Raw genomic sequence first — 10438 nt, 5'->3', positions numbered from 1 at the left:
TTATCTTTATTTGTAATTTTAATAACTTATGTTACCATTTTAGGACATTCCCTTTCATTTAAGAATATAATAATGTAAAGGGATTATCACCAAAAAGCCTGATAATGCTAAAAACGAACATATATTTCATAGCATTATTCCTCAAGAAAGACAAGCTTTTAGTTGCAATTGTTCTATTTACAAGTGATATTCGTTTAAATAATAAAAGGTGAAGACAAAAGACAGATTCGACGAATTGAAGACGCAAACGACCAAAAAGCTCAAAAGAACAAAAGACAATCAAAAAGGTTCCAATTATTGATAAGAAACGTCTCGAAATTACAGAAGTACAAGATTCAAAACGCAAAGTACAAAATATAAAATTGTACGCAAGGACGTTCGAAAATCCGGAACCGGGACCAGAGTCAACTCTTAACGCTCGACGCAACGGACTAAAAATTACAAGTTAACTATGTATATAAATATAATATAATATATAATTAATTATATTAATTATATATATATTATATATATATAATAAAAACCGTCGGCAGCAAGAAACTCCAAGGGTGTGAGCTGTAAATACCTCTCCGCGACTCGCGGAGTTTTAAGGGCATTTTGCCGCGAGTCGCGGAGCCCCAAAAATCAAGTCTGGCTATAAAGCAAACCGAATTCTGATCAAATTTCATATCATCTTTTTTCTCTTCCTCTTCATACGTAAATATATTTATATTTATAATTTATATTTTAATTTTAATTATAATTCTAATAATAAGGGTATGTTAGCGAATGTTGTAAGGGTGTAAGTCGAAATTCTGTCCGTGTAACGCTACGCTATTTTTAATCATTGTAAGTTATGTTCAACCTTTTTATATTAATGTCTCGTAGCTAAGTTATTATTATGCTTATTTAAAACGAAGTAATCATGATGTTGGGCTAATTACTAAAATTGGGTAATTGGGCTTTGTACCATAATTGGGGTTTGGACAAAAGAACGACACTTGTGGAAACTAGACTATGGGCTATTAATGGGCTTTATATTTGTTTAACTAAATGAAAGTTTGTTAATGTTAATATAAAGATTTACAATTGGGCGTCCCTATAAATTACCATATACACTCGATCGGACACGATGGGCGGGGTATTTATATGTACGAATAATCGTTCATTTAACCGGACACGGGAATTGATTAATAGCCACTAGAATAATTAAAACAGGGGTGAAATTACATTCAAGGGTAATTGGTGTAATTGTTAACAAAGTGATAAAACCTTGGTTTACACGCAGTCGATAACCTGGTGTATTCATTAAACAAAGTATTAAAACCTTGTTACAATTCGAATCCCCAATTAGTTGGAATATTTAACTTCGGGTATAATAATAATTTGACAAGGACACTTGCAATTTATATTTATGACTGATGGACTGTTATGGACAAAAACCAGACGGACATATTGAATAATCCAGGACAAAGGACAATTAACCCATGGGCATAAAACTAAAATCAACACGTCAAACATCATGATTACGGAAGTTTAAATAAGCATAATTCTTTTATATCATATTTAATTTCCTTTATTTTATATTTAATTGCACTTCTAATTATCGCATTTTATTAATTGTTATTTTATTTTATCGCACTTTTAATTATCGTACTTTTTAATTATCGCAAGTTTATTTTATCGCACTTTTATTATTCGCAATTTCATTATCGTTATTTACTTTACGCTTTAATTTAAGTCTTGTATTTATTTTATATTTTACATTAGGTTTTAACTGCGACTAAAGTCTTAAAATCGACAAACCGGTCATTAAACGGTAAAAACCCCCCCCTTATAATAATAATATTACTTATATATATATTTGTATTTTTATAAAAGTAAACTAATATAGCATTGAGCTTTGTTTAAAGATTTCCCTGTGGAACGAACCGGACTTACTAAAAACTACACTACTGTACGATTAGGTACACTGCCTATAAGTGTTGTAGCAAGGTTTAAGTATATCCATTCTATAAATAAATAAATATCTTGTGTAAAATTGTATCGTATTTAATAGTATTTTCCTAGTAAAATAATAACTATTTTATATACACCTCGCTCCACATCAAGTTATTTTTGGCGCCGCTGCCGGGGAACTATCTTAAAAGCCGGAAGCGCAACGCTAATATAAAAAAAAAAAGATTTTTTTTAGTTTACTTTTATTAAAATTCGCTTTTGTAAAAATACGTTTTAATTATTCAAAAATATAAAAAAAAAAAAAAAAACAAAAATATAAGTATTTTTAGGATTTTGTTAAATATTTAAGTTTTATAAGTTTCTTTATTTCTATTTTTAAAAATATAAGTTTTATTTTAATATCTTTTATTTAAAAAAAAAAAAACAGAAAACATAAAATAAAAAAAAAAAAAAAAAAATTAAAGAAAACGCGTAAAAACACAAAGCTGTCAACTGAATTCCTGAACCCCGCGACTCGCGGGGTTTGCTTCTTTAATTGCCGCGACTCGCGGAGGGTTTCTGACAGGCGACAAGGAAGCCCTAATCGAGCATTAATTACGGGATATTATTAATATTAATTATTAATTAAACCTAATTATTATTATTATTATTATTAGTTTTAATTTTACTTTTACTTTTTATTTATATATTTTAGTTAAATTAGTTTTATTAAATTATAAAATTAATAGTTTTATTAAATAAATAATATAAAAATAATATTTTTATAAAAATTGTACTTTTTACAACTTTTTGTATATTTTTATATTTTGTACCTTTTTAATCGTTGTAGCATAAAATTTGTATTTTTTAGCTCATATTTAATTTTAAACTTAGTTTTAGCTATAGTTATTTTTACTCCTAGATTTTTAGGCTTTGCCGTAGAATTCCTTAAGTGCTTTTTCTTTAGACTAAGATTTAGGTGCTTTAAAATTTTGCGACGCCTTTTTAAGTTTTAGTTTCTTTTTAAGTTATTTCCATTTGGGATTTAGTTTTTCCTGTAAGCTTTAATATTTTTAGACACCTTTTACTATGTACCAATTATCATTCCAATTAGTAATTTCAATTTGCGATTATAATTTTAAGTTAGTTGTAGTAATAAGGTTAAATTAGTTAAGTATTTTTAAGTTTTTATAAGTTTCTTTTATTTTTCCGTCACCTTTTATTTTTCAACCATTTTTCTTTTTCGACCTTTTGCGACGAACTCTTTGTCTTTCTTATTTCTCGCCATTCTAGTTTTTAGGACATAGATTTTTATTCTACTTCTTATCTAAATTTCTTAAAATTACGAAAATTTATTTTGAGTGGTTAAATTAATAGACATCAAAATTTTCTGGTTCGTAGTAATAGTTGGATTTGTACGTGGACCGGGTTATTGGAGCCAAACAGTCCTCAATTATATTGAGACCAAACGAATCCTGCCCCTCTGCTGCATCTTTTGGCTATTCGAAACGTGGGCAAAATCAGAAAAGTCTATTGATTGGATAACTTATTATAATTTTTCTTTCCTTTTAAAAACTAATAGGATATTCTGTGAATGCACCGAGCAAGACGTTCATCACCTTTTGTACGTTCACCACCTGTAACTCGATCAAGACATCGTTTAACAAATATAACCGCCGTTGATTTTTCTTTAGAATCGTCATCCAGTCGACCAAGTACTTCAGTTCAAATTTCCGATAATCCATTTTTTGAACCCAACCTCACAATTGAGAATCCAGAGAATATTCAGGAACGGTTCATAGATCCTGAACCATTAAACTTTCCTCCGGAACCACCAATCATTCAAACAGAGATTGTTGAGGAACGAACTATTAAATCAGAATCATCTATTGATACCGATTCAACAAATTCAATTATGGAGAATCTGGAACCTTTAAGTATGGAAGACCGAATGAGAGCTAAACGCACTGGCCAAGGTCACGCAATTACTCATCCAGACATTAATGCGCCAGATTATGAAATCAAAGGACAAATTTTACACATGGTGACTAATCAATGCCAATTTAGTGGTGCGCCGAAGGAAGATCCAAATGAACATCTACGTACCTTTAATAGGATCTGCACACTATTTAAAATACGAGAAGTGGAGGATGAACAGATATATCTCATGTTATTTCCCTGGACTTTAAAGGGAGAAGCCAAAGATTGGTTGGAATCGTTACCTGAAGGGGCGATTGATACATGGGACGTTTTAATTGACAAATTTCTTAAACAATTCTTTCCTGCATCTAAAGCCGTAAGACTTCAAGCAGAAATTGTTACGTTCACACAGAAGCCAAATGAAACTCTATATGAGGCGTGGACAAGATATGGAAAGTTGTTAAGAGGATGTCCGCAACATGGTTTAGACACCTGTCAAATAGTACAAATATTCTACCAAGGATGCGACATCACTACAAGGAAAGATATAGATATAGCAGCTGGTGGTTCTATTATGAAGAAAACCGAAACTGATGCTTACAAAATTATTGATAATACTGCTTCCCACTCACATGAGTGGCACCAAGAAAAAGACATCATTAGATCATCTAAAGCAGCTAGAGCCGATTCTAGCCATGACTTAGATTCCATTTCCGCAAAGATAGATGCTTTCGAGAGACGAATGGAAAAGATGACTAAAGATATTCATGCTATACGAATTAGTTGTGAGCAGTGTGGAGGACCACATTTGACAAAAGATTGTCTCAGTATTGAATTAACAATGGAACAAAGAGAGAATATTTCATACATAAACCAAAGGCCTGGAAATAATTATCAGAATAATTATCAACCGCCAAGACCGATTTACAATCAAAACCAGAATTATAACCGAAATATTCCATACAATAACCAACAAGGTCCTAGCAATCAACAAGTATCCAATAATACTTACAATCAGCAAAGACCTAATTTTCAAAACAAACCACCACAACAAACCGATGATAAAAAGCCGAATTTAGAAGATATGATGACGAAGCTAGTTGAAACTCAAACGCAGTTTTTCACATCTCAAAAACAAACAAATGAACAAAATGCTCAAGCATTTAGAAATCAACAAGCTTCTATTCAAAATCTGGAACAAGAAGTAAGTAACCTAGCAAGGTTAATAGGTGAAAGAAAACCGGGAAGTTTACCTAGTGATACAAATGCTAACCCCCGGAATGAAACAGCTAAAGCTATTACCACAAGAAGTGGTACAACACTTAAACCACCTGAAATACCTGTAACTTCTGATGAAATTATTCCTACTCCACAAGAACCACAACCTGATCAAGATAAGGAAAAAGAACCGGTAGTTGAAAAGGTTAATGAAGATAACACAGTTAAGGATAAACCTTATGTTAAACCATACCAACCACCACTTCCTTATCCGAGTAAAATGAAGAAAGAAAAACTTGAAGCCGAGCAATCCAAATTCTTGGATATGTTTAAACAGATAAATGTAAATCTTCCTTTCATTGATGTAATTTCAGGAATGCCAAGATATGCTAAATTCTTGAAAGATCTAATCACGAATAGAAAGAAAATGGAAGAACTCTCGGCTGTTACTATGAATGCTAATTGTTCAGCAGTGCTGTTGAATAAGATACCAGAAAAACTATCTGATCCAGGAAGTTTCACAATTCCATGTTTTCTGGGTAGTCTTAGTTCAATAGAAGCATTGGCAGACTTAGGTGCTAGTATAAATCTAATGCCGTATTCACTATACGCTAAACTAGACCTTGGAGAATTAAAACCAACCAGAATAAGCATACAACTAGCCGATAGATCAATAAAATATCCTAGAGGGATAATGGAGAACATGCTAGTTAAAGTTGGTACTTTAGTATTTCCAGTAGATTTTGTTGTTTTGGACATGGAAGAAGATTCTCAAGTTCCTCTCATATTAGGAAGACCATTCTTAAACACGGCTAAAGCAATGATAGACGTGTTCGGTAAGAAACTGACCCTAAGTATAGAGGATGAGAGTGTTACCTTTTCAGTTGATAGAGCAATGCAACAACCACAATCTGCAGATGATACATGTTATTATATTCAAACTATAGATGCACATGCAGAATTATTAGAAGAATTTCCAGAATTACAAGGAACAGGAGAATGTTCTTTAGGAGAAGGTAATGAACCAATTGATGAAGCTGAAATGTTAGCTACACTTATAGCTAATGGATATGAACCAACAACAGAAGAAATTCAAATGCTAAAAGAAGAAGACAGATATCGATATAAATCATCGATAGAAGAACCTCCGAAATTAGAATTAAAGCCACTTCCAAACCATCTGGAATACGCTTATTTACATGGTGAATCTGAATTACCTGTAATAATATCATCTTCTCTTACTGAAAATGAGAAATCACAACTCATTTCTGTGTTGAAAGCTCATAAACCAGCCATTGCATGGAAGATTCATGATATTAAAGGAATAAGTCCTTCGTATTGCACACATAAAATCCTTATGGAAGAAGGTCATAAAACGTATGTGCAACGTCAACGAAGACTAAATCCTAATATGCAAGATGTAGTTAAGAAAGAGATTATTAAACTGCTAGATGCAGGTTTAATATATCCAATCTCTGATAGTCCATGGGTAAGCCCAGTTCAATGCGTGCCTAAGAAGGGTGGCATGACTGTCATTACAAATGAGAAAAATGAGCTTATTCCTACTAGGACTGTAACAGGATGGCGTGTATGTATTGATTATAGAAAATTAAATGACGCCACCAGAAAAGATCACTTTCCCTTACCTTTCATAGATCAAATGTTGGAAAGATTAGCCGGAAATAGTTACTATTGTTTTCTAGATGGATTTTCCGGATATTTTCAAATTCCAATAGCACCCGAAGATCAAGAGAAAACCACATTCACGTGCCCTTATGGTACTTTTGCTTACAAACGCATGCCATTTGGACTTTGTAACGCCCCTGCAACCTTTCAAAGGTGTATGATGGCGATTTTTCACGACATGATAGAAGAATGCATGGAAGTATTCATGGATGACTTTTCAGTCTTCGGTGATACATTTAAATCATGTCTAGTTAATCTGGAACGAATGCTAATTAGATGCGAAAAATCAAATCTAGTACTTAATTGGGAGAAATGCCATTTCATGGTTAAAGAAGGCATCGTTCTTGGACATAAAATTTCAAAAGAAGGAATTGAAGTGGATAGAGCTAAAGTAGATGTAATTGCTAAACTTCCACATCCCACCAATGTTAGAGGAGTTAGGAGTTTTCTAGGGCATGCCGGTTTTTACCGACGTTTCATAAAAGATTTTTCTAAAATTGCCACTCCTATGAATAAACTCCTAGAAAAGGATGCGCCATTCATCTTTTCAGATGAGTGTATCAAATCTTTTAATATTCTTAAAGAAAAACTCACTAATGCACCAATCATGATAACACCAAATTGGAATCTACCATTTGAACTAATGTGCGATGCAAGTGATTTTGCAATGGGAGCCGTTTTAGGACAAAGGATTGAAAAACGATTTCAACCTATATATTATGCTAGTAAGACGTTACAAGGAGCACAAACGAACTATACAACTACTGAAAAAGAACTCCTTGCTATTGTCTTTGCTTTTGACAAATTTCGATCATATCTAGTTCTAGCAAAAACGGTGGTCTATACCGACCATTCTGCTCTTAGATACCTATTTTCAAAACAAGATGCTAAACCAAGATTAATCCGTTGGATCTTACTCTTACAAGAGTTTGATATTGAAATCCGAGATAAAAGAGGAGCAGAAAATCTCGCCGCTGATCATCTTTCTCGTCTTGAAAATCCCGAATTAGAAGTTCTGAATGAATCGGCCATAAAAGACAACTTTCCTGATGAATATCTATTGAAGATAGATTATAAAGAAATCCCATGGTTTGCAGACTATGCAAACTACTTAGTTTGTGGATTCCTTGAAAAAGGATTATCGTACCAAAGACGAAAGAAATTCTTCAGTGATATAAAACACTATTTCTGGGAAGATCCACATCTGTTTAAAAGTTGTCCCGATGGAATAATACGCCGATGCGTATTTGGAGATGAAGCTAGTAAAATTTTAAACCATTGTCACACAGGACCAACAGGAGGGCATTATGGGCCTCAACTAACAGCAAGAAAAGTTTATGAAGCTGGATTCTATTGGCCTACAATTTACAAAGACGCACACCTTCTTTGCAAATCCTGTGATGCATGTCAAAGTGCCGGAAAAATAAGTCAACGTGATGAAATGCCACAAAATGTCATCCAAGTATGTGAAGTATTTGACATTTGGGGTATTGACTTTATGGGTCCATTTCCAAAATCTCATAATAATCTATATATACTCGTAGCCATTGATTATGTATCTAAATGGGCGGAAGCACAAGCTCTCCCAACTAACGATGCACGAGTTGTAGTCAACTTTTTAAAACGTCTTTTTGCAAGGTTTGGAACACCGAAAGCTTTAATAAGTGATCGGGGTACTCATTTCTGTAATAATCAACTTGAGAAAGTTCTTAAAAGATATGGAGTAACTCATAAAATCTCCACCGCATATCATCCACAAACAAGTGGACAAGTTGAAAATACCAACCGAGCTTTAAAACGTATTCTAGAGAAAACCGTAGGATCAAATCCGAAGGAATGGTCCATTAAATTGGAGGATGCACTCTGGGCTTTTAGAACAGCCTACAAAACTCCAATTGGAACCACACCTTTTAGACTTGTTTATGGAAAAGCATGTCATCTTCCAGTAGAAATTGAACACAAAGCATTTTGGGCTTTGAAGACATGTAATCTTGATTTACATGAAGCCGGACGTCTACGATTAAGTCAACTAAACGAATTAGAAGAATTAAGACATGAAGCATACGATAATTCGTTAATCTATAAAGAAAGAACGAAGAAATGGCATGATAAAAGAATCAGAAGTTTAAAAGAATTTAAAGAAGGAGACAGAGTTCTTCTTTTCAATTCACGATTCAAGCTATTTCCTGGAAAATTGAAATCAAGATGGTCTGGACCATTCATAGTCAAAAGAGTTTTCCCATACGGAACGATAGAATTAATAAATTCAAATGGGATTGAATTTAAAGTTAATGGTCACAGAGTTAAACATTACATACATGGTCCGATGGAAGTCGACAACGAAGTTAATCACAATTTCGATACCACAGCTAACTAAGTGTGGGGAGAATCAAGTCTTTAAAGGATAATATGTATTTCTGTTAGAGTTAGATTGTCTGTTTTCGTGTAGTTTTCGAAAATGGAACCCGAATGGTCTTTCCCTAGCAGACCCTAAAGAACTAGTCTTCTCCCCCCATTCTGAATTTTTATTTTTTTTAGGTTTTTACGAAATGAAGACTGCCTGTGAATTAAACCATGGTCTAATGCTACACGCTTTGATCACTAAACGTAATAATGACATACTACCGAGTGAATTAGTATCAGTAATCAGAGAAAGAATGGACGGAGTTAGAAAAGGATCCAGATGCGAAGATAATAAGTTACAATTTGGTAAAGGAAAATCAAAATCCGCAGCGAAAAGAAGAGCACGACACCTAGAACGATGTCACAAATGCGGAAAATGGTCACATGGAGGTAAATGTTCAAATAATCAAACCTATTCAAATACCGAATTTGTTACTTTATGCAGAGACGGACCGTTCATATGTTTAGAAGAAAAGACAATGAATGCTCGAGGTTACGCCTATGCAGCCATGGAAAACCAATTAAACCGACTATCTTATGAATATAATAGATCATATAACTAAGAAATCTATTTCACAGGTATGTCTGTACAGTTTTTATTTTTATTTTTATTTTTAACCTTTTGATAATAAACGCTAATTTGTTCGCTAAAAAGTATTAAATTGGTATTAAATAAAATTAGGTTTGGCGACCGAAATTATTGATATCGTTCAAAAATTTATTACATCACTGCGAAATTTAACGTTTATTCTTAAGGTATAAATATCTTTAATCAATCAACCCAAAATATTTCAAAAATTCGTCATGAGTTAAATTAGGTCTTGGAACCGAAATTACTTTACCGAAAAGAGGGGCGCATATTTTTGATAATATTTGATTGATTAAAGTGGGATAAAAAGACAAAAAGATTTTTAATTTTTTTTACCATGTTTTTAAAATTAATATTTAAATCTTAAATTAATATTGTAAACTTTGTAAAAACAATATATTTAAAATTATAAATATTTGAAAAATTAATATAAGTTTGATATGAATTTATGAATTTTTAAATTAAGTTTGGTGTGAATTTTTAATTTTTAAAATATGAAATTTTAACTTTATGCATTTCAAATTTTAAGTTTGGTGTGATTATTTTTTTTTTTTTTTTTTTTTTATTAATTTTGAATTTTATATTTAAGTTGTGTGAATTTAAAAACAAAAATTTACTTTATCTCATTAAGTTAAGAATATGATTTTTAAAATTCGTCGTAAGTTGAAGACTAGGTCTTTGAACCGAAATTGCTTTACCCGAGGG

This window comes from Rutidosis leptorrhynchoides, chromosome 7 (genome assembly GCF_046630445.1).
Source record: "Rutidosis leptorrhynchoides isolate AG116_Rl617_1_P2 chromosome 7, CSIRO_AGI_Rlap_v1, whole genome shotgun sequence".
Classification (NCBI taxonomy): Eukaryota; Viridiplantae; Streptophyta; class Magnoliopsida; order Asterales; family Asteraceae; genus Rutidosis; species Rutidosis leptorrhynchoides.
Note: the sequence above shows the minus strand (reverse complement) of the source record.